This window comes from Hesperophylax consimilis, chromosome 17, assembly GCF_061612785.1.
Source record: "Hesperophylax consimilis isolate HC1 chromosome 17, BYU_Hcon_1.0, whole genome shotgun sequence".
In the NCBI taxonomy this organism is placed as follows: domain Eukaryota; kingdom Metazoa; phylum Arthropoda; class Insecta; order Trichoptera; family Limnephilidae; genus Hesperophylax; species Hesperophylax consimilis.
In genome coordinates, this window is record NC_142852.1 from 14543261 (window position 1) to 14555050 (window position 11790).

Sequence of the window (11790 nt, forward strand, 5' to 3'; positions counted from 1 at the left end):
GTGCTCTATAAGTTTTGGGTCTCCCCAGGATTTCAGGAACAAATCCAAAGTGATGCACGGTGTCAATCAGATGCTCGGCAATTGCCGATTTGTCAGGGTGGCCGAGTTTACAAGCTCTGAAGTATTCTGAAATCCTTTTGGAGATAGTCCGCTCTGTCTGGCCTACATTTTTTTTTTTAATCTAGTCTCCTTCAACGGAAGCAATCTTCCGAACAGGCCTTCCATTGATATGCTTTGTATAATTATAAGTGACCAGCTCAGGTACGGGGTAGCGTGTGTCGCTCTCCAAAGAGAAAAAAAAATTGCTTTATTTTTAAACGCCTGGGGTCTCAAAAGTTGCGTATGATCTGTAGCTTTTCAAAAACGTAAAAATAAATGAAATTGGTGTTAACTATTAGCTCGCTAAATTGGCCGGAAGTTTTAAAAAAAAATCGATTTCGGTATTTGGGAAAAAAATAAAACAATGGGTCCATATTGTATATTTTGTAGCACACTTAATTTTATTTCGATAACTGCAGTACAAAAAACGAAAAATAAATATTTTTTCATACATATGTGATGTGTTTGTTAAAAATAGAAAAGGGGAAAATAACACTTTTTATGGTTAAATTCAAGATACTAAACAATAACGTACAACAACATTTTTGACCAAAATACAACGAATAAAAAATAATGGATGCTCAAAATTGAATGATAACATATTGTTAAAACAGTAATTATTTAAAATCTTGCTTAGAATTAAAATTTGGCATTATGTTTCTTGAATGTTGCTTGGCGTAAATATAACCTTTTCTAGCATTGTAACCAGCAACAGAAGAAGACGCCTCTGTGGTCAACTTCACACACCTTTCCACTGATTGTGTGTGGCAAGGAAATAGGAAAATCGAACCTTTTTACATTTCCTTCATCACAAAATTTAAGTAATTCGTCCGTTTTTACGTTGCTCAGGAGTGGAAGTTCTGTCAGAATTAAATCTGTGGCCTGCCAGTCAATTATTTCTATGTAGCTATTGCAGTTGAAATTAATTTTTGGAATTATGAACTCTCTCACTCCTGAAGTTTGAAGGGCCCTACATGATCCCTCCTGTATGATAGCTCCCTTATACATTTATTGTCATCGGTTAACATTGATAGAATAATGTTTTCCGGGTGTGCAAAATATGCGTTCCTCTGAATCACGGGGTCGACAATAGCTTTCAATTCTGCTGAAAGATATCTGGAAATGCTAACCATTTTCCAGAGATTACGGGCTCCATCTATACAAGAACTATTGCACTTTATGGTAAACCATGTTGGAGAATATACTCTCACAATAAAGGTGGCTAATATCTGCAAATTTTCTGTTGGGTTTTCCGTTGCAACATATAGCCGTAATATTCTGTTTGCAGTTGTTACCCACCTGGCATGAGACATTTTCCCTCGTTGTTTCCTTGCCAGATCTACAGTTATCATACCTTTTGACACAGCCAGACACATATTATATAAATAATTTTGGTCCGTGCTTAATTTTTTTTGTTATATTTTCCAGTATGGATGATTGAATGAGAACAGACCGAATAATTTTCATGTTCTCACAATTTTTTAAGTTTCTTCCGATTGGTCCCGAGAAAGCTACAGGTCCGCTAGTCGGTCCATCTAATGAAGATAGCAGATGTCGCAATGGTAGTTCATTGGCGTGCAGCTGGCAGATAAGCCATTGCAATGGCTTTCCAAGTCTCTGTTCCATTCTTGAAATGATTCCATTTTCCCGGCCAGTGTTTGTATTTGTTCCGTCACAACCAACTGCAACAATTTTCTCCATTTGACGATTTTCCTCTTACAAAAGAGAACATATGGCATTTTCGCCGTCTTTAGCAGTACTAGATGATGGCGTAGCGTGTCCGAGATACACTGATCCTGGCTCCTGCACAAGCGTTATGTGTTCTTCAACTTTTGTTCGTCGATAAAATTTACTTCCTTTCTTGATAATAAACATTGTTTTGTCCTTGCGCCCATCGAAAAATAAACCTTCGATATTTGTCAATTTACGGCTATTTAATGACATATCTCTAGTTTGCTTTCTAGCTCTTCGTAATCTACTATGATCTATAACGGAAGACGGACCAGCTTCATTTACATCTTGTAAAACCGCAGAAGCAATGGCAGCTGCTGCTCTGTATCGATAAACGCCGTATCGATCACAAATTTGATTTGACTCTTAATCTTCGAATATTGTATATTTCGAGGAGATAATGCATCATGAGCCACTGCAGATTGATGATCTTCACTTAGCGCTGGTTCCTCATCAGAATCCGAAAAACTGTTGGAACTAACAACTTAAGCTTGACAAAAAACACACATCTTATTGTGGCAGGAGTAGGGGTACAGTGGTAGGAGAAAGAGGTGGTGGAGCAGACGAAAGGAAAGGGGAGATGTTCATTTGAGTCTTCAAATATCAAACCAAGTCTAATAATTGAAAATTAAAGCAAACTAAATGACAATGGAAAACGTTTTAGTGGATTTTTATCATTTTTGAAGTGAAACTTCTTTACGCGCGTCATGCAATTTCGAGGAGTAAAACCAACTCATGACCGAAACGAAAATGCGGGACCGATTAAAGTTCATTTGATGTAGTAAAAGTTTTGAAGTAAAATATAAATGCTTCTTAGCTCATCTCGACAACTGGCGTTGGTGGTGTAATGGTCAGCATAGTTGCTTTCGAAGCAGTTGATCCGAGTTCGATTCTCGGCCATGGAATATTATTTTTTTGTTTTTAAGGAATTTTTTTTTTTTAATGGTTGACCATAATATCAATCCACTAAGTAATATTTTAGGCCTGTAGCATAATTGAAAAGTTAAAGAATGATATAAAATTTTTTATGATGTTAACGATAAAAAAATGAAAAAAAACATAAAATTAAAATAAAAAATGGGCCAACGGCACGCGGTGTTCCCAAGCGGTCACCCATCCAAGTACTGACCGCGCCCAATGTTGCTTAACTTCGGTGATCGGACGAGAACCGGTGTGTTCAAAATGGTATGGTCGTTGGCAAAAGTTAAACAATATTAATTTCTATTCTACCTGCCAATAAATATATGAAAATTAGTATAAAAAAGCCCTAATAATATTGAAAAAATTAGCAAGGTGTGTGCGAGGTTGATAAAAATAATCATTACATACGCGCTTGAAAAAGATCGTAATTACATTAATAAGTTTGTAGGAATTTTTTTTTTCAATGGTTGACCATAATATCAATCCACTAAGTAATATTTTAGGCCTGTAGCATACTTGAAAAGTTAAAGAATTTTATGATATTATTAATTATAGTAATGATAAAAAAATAAAAAAAACATGAAATTAAAATAAAAAATAGGCCAACGGCACGCGGTGTTCCCAAGCGGTCACCCATCCAAGTACTGACCGCGCCCAATGTTGCTTAACTTCGGTGATCGGACGAGAACCGGTGTGTTCAACATGGTATGGTCGTTGGCAAACGCTAAACAATATTAATTTCTACTCTACCTGCCAATAAATATATGAAAATTAGTATAAAAAAGCCCTAATAATACTGAAAACATTAGCAAGGTGTAAATATTATATACCTAGTTTAACTCACTCTCCTAACTCATCTTCGCTGTCTACAGGCAGAGCGCACGACTGTGGTCGTGAAGAACCGAGGTTCGATCCCCGCTTTAACTAATTTTTTTTTTCTTTTTTTATAACTTTTAATTTTTTTTATCACATGCTACTTATAAATATGTCAATAGACAGAAAAAAAGAGAGAATGAAATGAAAAGAGAGAGAGAGAAGAATACTAGAAGTTTCACTTCTGTCTTGCGTAGGCTTGACACACCCATTTTTTTTGTTAATTTCGGTATTCTTGTAGATTTAATTGTATTAATAAAATTGATTTTTTTTATTTAATTTTTGACAACTATACGCAGTTTTTAATAATAAACAAACATAAAAAGGTTAAATTATTGTGAAAAAATATTAATTACCATTATTTAAAAATACATGTTTTGGGTTTTTTTTTCTGTTTTTCAATGTATTTTAGCGAGCTAATAACTATTTAAAAAAAAATAATTTTAAATTTAGTTCTCATTTTCTTTGTAAGACGCAACTTTTGAGACATCAGGCGTTTCTGAATTCAAAAGTTGAAATAATTGACACACCCTAGTACGGGGGCTCCATCGAAGCCAGAGTAAAGTTGGCCTCTCAGAAGCTGGGCGTACTGTACAGGGCCCGCAGATACTTTAATAGTACACAACTGCTGACCCTGTACAAATCGCAAGTGCGCCCTACTGTCGAATTTGGCAGCCATCTCTGGTCCGGAGCCCCTAAATACCTGAAAAAAACCCTTGACTGTGCAAAAACGGGCGGTCCGTTTGATAGATTCCCCAATCTTAACAGACGGACTGCAATCTTTAGAGCACAGGCGTCAGGTAGGTATGCTGTCCTTGTTCTATCGGTATTACAATGGAAGATGCTCTGAGTAACTATCGTCATTGATCCCTTCGGCACCGGTGCGTAGTCGGGATACACGCCAAACGCGCGCCCAATATTTGTACACAGTTGACACTTGTCACATGAGAACGGGTCGCTTCTACGATTCGTTCTTAAGTTCAACAGCTCGGCTGTGGAACGAACTGCCGGCCTCTGTGTTTCCTCCCTCCTACAACATGGGACTCTTCAAGACCCATGTTCACTCCTTCCTCTCCACAAAAAGACCCTCCACACAGCATCCCCAAAGATGACATAGGCCCTGAGGGAAATTATTTTCTTCAGGGCCTCCTGTGTGGAGTTAATATAAAAAATTAAAAAATACCAAATTTGTTTTGTTTTTTACATTGTAATGAACTTTGTAATACAGCGTGTTCACTTTTTTGTTTTCGCTCAGACTCTACTTTTTGCAAGTTTTTGCTGTCAAAATTGGTTTTGTTAACTGACGATTCATATTAAACTTGTATTTCAATTCTAAATTTTCAGTATATCCGTATTTGTATGTAGCCGTTTGAGATTTACAAATTGATCTATAGTGATTAAGCAGTTTGTTGAAATAAATTATACCTAGATATATAATAAATTGTAGTTATATAATAAATTATCGTTATATAATAAATTATGATTTTTTCTTCATTTGTGTGTTTTGGGGTTTTGATAACGAATCTGAGTATTACCAACAAAAAGGTAGAATTTTAATTTTTAGCCAAAATAACATGTATAGGTATATTATTCACTGAAATAATTTGAATAAATTTCATATAATTTAAGTGATTTAGTTTTTTGGCCACGCGTACTGTTTAGGCGCAAATCCTAGTTGAAGTTTGATGAATGAATTTGAAATTTACGGCAAAAACGAAAACGAGATCTAAATTTTACTTTTTCTGCGTAGATATCACATATTATATTTTATGAAATCCACCCTAAATAATAAAATCTAAAAAAGTTACTTGTGGCTTGGTAAGTCAGTTCCTACCTTTGTACCTAATCATAGAATTATGTTTTACTTTTTTTGAATGGCAAATATTCTATAAGCCGCCTATTGCTTAAATGTGCTGTATTTGCTTAATTTACCCAAACCACGAACCTAATAACCTATTTTGTGCTTGTAAATATTTGTTTCAAATAGTTATTGTTGAAGCGAAGTGTAGTTTCAATAAGTTATACCAAAAAGTAGGCGGCTTATGGAATAATTACCTAAATGAGTACTATCAGATTTTGTAAGAATGTTGTATTATTAGTATTGATTCTCATCACTTTTGTGTGTCTGCTTTAAAAGGCATTCTACAAGAACAATCGACAGAAATTCTCGATCCTTCTTTAAAAATAATATTTACACAGCACTTGTCATCTTTGAGCGAACATTTTGAAAAATATTTTCCAGAAAATCTGGAGCAATATGACTGCGTTAGAAACCCTTTCCAATCGACCTCACCATCAACACTTTCGACAACAGAAGAAGAACAGTTAATAGAATTGTCCTGTGACTCCAGTCTTAAGCTGAAATATAATAAGGATAAGCTACTTGAATTATGGAGCTCAGTTTATCAAGAATATCGTTCCATCAGCACTGCAGCGTTAAGGGTTTTATTACCATTTGTGACATCATACTTGTGTGAGACAGGTTTCTCTGCAGTTGCAGTAATTAAGAATAAGTCCAGATCAAAAATAAATTTAGAGGCAGAGACGAGAGTGGCGATTTCGAAACTTCAACCTCGTTTTGAGAAACTATGCTCAGAAAAGCAAGCACATCCTTCTCATTAATACCAAAGAAAAAAAATGCTTTTTTTATCTTTTTTGTTTGCTTCCATTTTTGTTTTTATTGTGTGTTCTATATTTTCTAATAAAAAAATTAGATACTATTTGGAGTTTTTCTGACAAATTGTTATTAGGTAACGTACCCATACTACGTGACCCGTTCAGGGAGGGGGGGCTTCAAAATACTACGATTGGTTCAAATGAGCGGCGGGAGGCTTAGATTTTTTTGTCCCGGGGGGAGGGAGCGTCGCAAAAATATGGCAACTCCCAAGGGCGTCACAGTTGAAAAAAGTTTGTGAAGCCCTGCTTTAGGGAATGTATTAATTTGTTGGTGTCTTCTACAGTTACTTTATGTAATTTGAGTAGACTGTCACTATTTTTGTGATGGCACTGAGTCGGAATTTTTTAAGGTTCTTGATTATCGATACTAGACGATTTTTGTTTTATATTTTCGGCTAGGCTAGCTCCGATATTTGTGTGATGTCTGTTTATGTAATTAAGGATAAGTGTAGGATTTTTGTGTAAGCCGACTTCTTCGTCGTTGATAAGTATTTTTTTTTTATTTCATCATGTTTGTTTTTTTGTGTATTTGTACTTTCCCTCAGAATAGATCAAACGCTTTTCGGGTCAAAGTTAGCAGTTATCAGTTTGTTTCTGTAATATAATCCTTTGGCTTTTAGTATAATTAGAAAGCAAGTATTTCTGTACCTTTTATAGAAAGAGTTCAGAACAGTATCATTTGGGTTGCGTTTGACTTGTTTGTGCAGTTTGTCCCGTTTTTTAATGCTATTTATTATGCTTTGAGTAATCCATTTTTTAAGTCTTATTTTGGGGTGCGTGAAAGATTTGAATGTTTTTGTGGTGTTTTGAGTGATGAGCGTTTGTCGGTATGTTATAAAGTAATTCCAGGCTTCTTCAGTGTTGTTAATTTGGCCTTGTGGAAGTATATTTATGTTTAGGTCACCAGTTACGATGATGTTTTTGAAGTGGGTAATTTTTTTTATGTGAGAGTCGAGAGCTATTAGAAAGGGTGTAATGTTGTGTGATGAAGGTGATCTGTAAATAGCGAGTATGCACGTATCTGGGTCAGTGATTATTTGTAAACAGTTTGAGTTTTCTAGGGTGAATTCTGAGACAGAGGCGTTAAGATTATCTTTTATGTAAACAACAACTCCATCATTTTGGTTTTGGTATTTTATTGTAAAATATGGGGAGTATTTTTTTTTGTGTTTTACAGTAAAAGAGGTTGGGATCCAGCATTCTGTTAATATCATAATATTGAAGTCTATTTTAAAGGAGGATAATAGTATGTCTAGTTCATCGTAGTTTTTGTTTAGGGATTTTATGTTTTGGTTTAATAGAGTAAGGGGTGCCTGGAGTGCTAAATAAAGAATCGCATAGTTTTGTATTATTGGTTGAATAATGTGAGTGAGTGCTAGTTGAGTGGATAGTATTTAGTAATTCGGCCATATTAAATTATTAGCAATACATTTAATTTACTTGGATTTAGGTGGATTAGTCGTCTAAGTTTGTTTTCCCATTTTTTTAGGTCATTTTCGTATTTTATTTGGATGATTTTATCCCCAGTTGTTTTGTGGACAAGCAGTTTATTTGATTTAAACCACACGTATTGGTAGTGGGTTTCTTTAGCCGTCTGCTTAGTTTTCCACAGAAGTTACTTAAAGTACGGCGACAGCACCTGATGAAAATGCGAGATTTTGAGTCCACGGTTTTGGCCGCATTTTTTTTTTGAGAGCATAGATTCCCTTGTATTTTGACTATAGAAGGTGATGTGGAGTTTGTCCGGGTTGTTTTGTCTTCGATCTTGAGTCCTGGTCACCATGCGTATATCTTGTGGTTGCAAGGGCAGTCCCAGTGAGTTAGCTACTCGAAGTACTGCTTCCGAGGCTTGTTTTCCCGGCCGCAATTCCACGCCCGCCATTTCCAAGCTGTCGGAGAGCTTCACTTGCTCTAGATCTGCAAGACGGTTTTCCAGGGATGAGATTCTTGTGTTTTTTTTCATTCTCTTCTTTTAAAAATTTTATACCTTTGAGGCCCTTCTCCAAATCTTTAAAGCGTGTGATCAGGTCATCATACTGGTTGCAAATAAAATTACTGCTTTTCTTAAGATCGCTGATTTCTTCCTCAAACATTTTTTTATTTCACTTATTTTGTTGTCAAAATGTTTAGTGAGGCGATCAAATAATACATCGGCTTCTGAACCTAATGTTGATGCCGTCGGAGCAGGTGAGCTCGGCCGGCTTTTACATTTTGGGCATTTCCATGTTTGTTTATTTTTAGATGCCATTCTTTTAAAGTTGGTATCGAAGATATTTAGGCAGTTATTATGAAAGGCAATATTGCAGATGGCGTACGTAAGTGCATGGTCATTTTCGGAGATGATGTTCAAGCATGCTTCACAATTCATTGTAGTACAAGTCTCAAGTCCGCCCAACAGTTGAATTTGGGAGCCACGTCTAAGCTGGTGCCCCAAAATACTAAATTAACCTACTTGAATCTGTGCAAAGGAGGGCGATCCGTCTGATTGACAATCCGTTGTTAACAGACCGATTGCCTTCTCTAATGCATAGACGCAATGTGGGCATGCTGTGTCTGTTCTACAGGTATTTCAATGAGCCTGCTCCAAGAAGCTAGCAGCATTGATCCCTGATGCACCGGTGCACGTGCGCGAAACTCGACGGACACGAGCGGAACACCCGTTTACGGTTGACGTTAGCTTCATGAGAACGGGTCATTTTTACGACTCGTTTTTTGTAAGTCGGCTCGTATGTGGAACGAGCTACCGGCATCTCTCTCCTATAATCCGAGCCTCTTCAAGGCCCGCATTTATAAATCCCTTCCTACAGCCCCTACCTAAACCCGCCTCACAACGCCGCCCAACCGGGAGGTTACATAGTTCCCCTGTCTGTACACTGGCAGGGACGCTCTTGTGAGGTGTAAGAGATTCAGCCTACTGAGGTCATCTTCAGACTGGTACAGATATTCCTTAAACTGTGGTTTATATACATTAAATTTAGGGAGGGGGATTAAAAGGGGTGGAATGCAATGATTTTATTCAAATTATATGGATATCCCATTTTCGTTGCTATGTCGTAACAACGAAGATGGAAGTCTAAGGATGGTTGATAGGCTAAACCCGGTCACGGTCAGAATTTAAAAAAAGTTGGACATTGTTTAATATATTATTATCATGGAAGTTAATTATTATAATGGAACTGTCGAGTGCCTGGTACGCGTTTCAATGCCACTCAAAGAAAGATTTGTCCCGCATCCCACGAACCCTCTCCCCTCATGGATTACCCTCACCCTTCCCTCTGTCAGTCCCTACTGCTAAGCTACAAGAAATAATGCACACATTTTTATAACAACTCGAGCGCCACCTATTATACAATCTGAATGCAAATTTCATAACGCCAGAGTTCACCTTTATGTATGGAAACTTTTGCCGGCGCGCGCAAAGCAACTCACCAAAGTTTCATCGCAATCGGTTGAATCATGTAGGAAATAATAAGAAAATCTTTATACAAATTTCACAACGCCATAGTTCAATATAATAAAGGGGAACCTTCGCGGGCGCGCGCACAGCTCAAAGTTACAAAGTTTTATCGCAGTCGGTAGAGTGGTATGGGAAATAAGATGTGAATTTGTATCTAAATATCATAACGCCAGAGCTCACTTTTATGTATAGAAAAGGTATAGAAAATAAGAAGGAACAAAAAAAGAAAAAATCAGTATTATAAATATAAATATATATATAGATTCCACCACGAATTGTCAGTATCCAAAATAGAAATATTGAAAATAAACTCATTCTGTATATAACTAAAGGTCGTCGTTTGAACAAACAAGCACGGAAAGTTCTACGCAAAAGTTGCCCTATCTCCAATTCCAGTTTGTTCAATCTCCTTTTACAAAATTCTGGTGGTGCGTTTTTGTTCAATCTCCATTTTAAAATGTAAAAAAAAGAATCAAAAACTATCCTTAGTCAATTTACAAAGAATTACTTAAACTGATGAGACCTTTAGCTTGACGGAAATATCTTCATCTTAAACACCTGTCATAATGTTTCATTGAAATAATGAAAGAAAACCTCCTCCTGTAAAATTTGCAAATGGTCGTTTGGACAATCAAGCACTGAGGTGACGATATGTTATATAAGTGCAACCATAAGACAATTGAATATGAACCAAAAAGATGCCTCAAAGCACCCAGGGCAACAGCTGCGGATATATAAATAATTGTTAGATAAATGATGAGTTCTTCTCCAGGAATTGATAATATCAGGATTAAATTATGTTAAAAAAACATATTTTAATAAGTAATCTCGTTCTTCTTACTGAATTCATCGTCGATCACATGGACTTTGCCAAAAACATTTGATAAAATTAATCAAAAATTATTACTTAGAAAACTTTGGTCATTAGGTATACGTGGTAATTAATTTATTTCGTTGGGTTACATCTTATATACTCAACAGATCACAGGCAGTAGCAATAAAGGGCTTCGAATCAGATTTCAATGAAATTTCCTCTGGGATCCAACAGGGTTCTCATCTCGGACAATTGTTTTTCATTTTGTATATTAATGATTTGATCAATGTTGTAAAATACTCTGAAATAGAATTATTTGCTGATGATGCTAAGCTATACAAGCCAATAAAAAGTCTAAACGATTGTGTCAATTTACAACATGATTTAAACAATATTTCCACCTTTTGCGAACAAAATCCACTATATCTAAATGTTTCAAAATTTAATCACATTCTCTTTTCGAGAAATAAAAATAAAATATTATTTAATTATTCTTTAAACAACAACAACATCGCAACAGTTTCAGATATTCGTGATATCGGAATAACCCTTGATAGTAAACTACAATATAACCTTCCTATACATCAAATCACAAATAAAGCTGCTAAAATGTTAGGCTTCATAATAAGAAACACAAAAATTTTTAATAGCGTCGATATCATTAAGCAACTCTACTTTGCCTATGTACGAAGTCATTTGGAGTTTCAGTTGCTTGGTCTCCATTTTACAAAATCCACATAAACAAAATCGAAGCAATTCAAAACAAATTCCTAAAATATCTTTGTTACAAGTCATTTGCAAGATTTAATAATTATGCAGAGGCAGCTTGTAGCAATCTATTTACCAATATTATTACTTCCCTAAAAGGGAACTAGATGTTACATGTGGGTAGAATAATGGTGTGCACTAGTAATAAAAACTCTATTATTAACAACTTTAACATTTATTATATAATTCTGTTACTACACATATTGCTCTGGGAAGTTAAATATTAAGCAAGAGACTCATTATAAAAGCTTTAACTCTCAAGGCTTGTCGAGTTAGATATTACCTCGATAGTTGACAAAAATGTAAGTCATGACAGATGAATTTACAAATGGATAAAATGGTGCTATAATGAATTTACTGGGCGCCAGCTCAGAATCGCATAATTCTGAACAAATTTATATAATTATGAGAGTAATCCCTAAGATACTAAAGAATAAAAAAAATCAATCAC

The 11790-nt window shown here is 35.6% G+C and overlaps 2 non-coding genes across 2 annotated transcripts; both read right to left on the reverse strand.

Annotated features, from left to right (window-relative positions):
* Positions 1–2910: 2910 nt before the first annotated feature.
* On the reverse strand, positions 2911–3029 carry LOC149416062 (5S ribosomal RNA). The gene has a single exon (XR_016303741.1). It is a non-coding gene; the product is annotated as a 5S ribosomal RNA (ribosomal RNA).
* Positions 3030–3351: 322 nt separating this feature from the next.
* LOC149416063 (5S ribosomal RNA) lies at positions 3352–3470 on the reverse strand. The gene has a single exon (XR_016303719.1). It is a non-coding gene; the product is annotated as a 5S ribosomal RNA (ribosomal RNA).
* Between the last annotated feature and the right edge of the window lie 8320 nt (positions 3471–11790).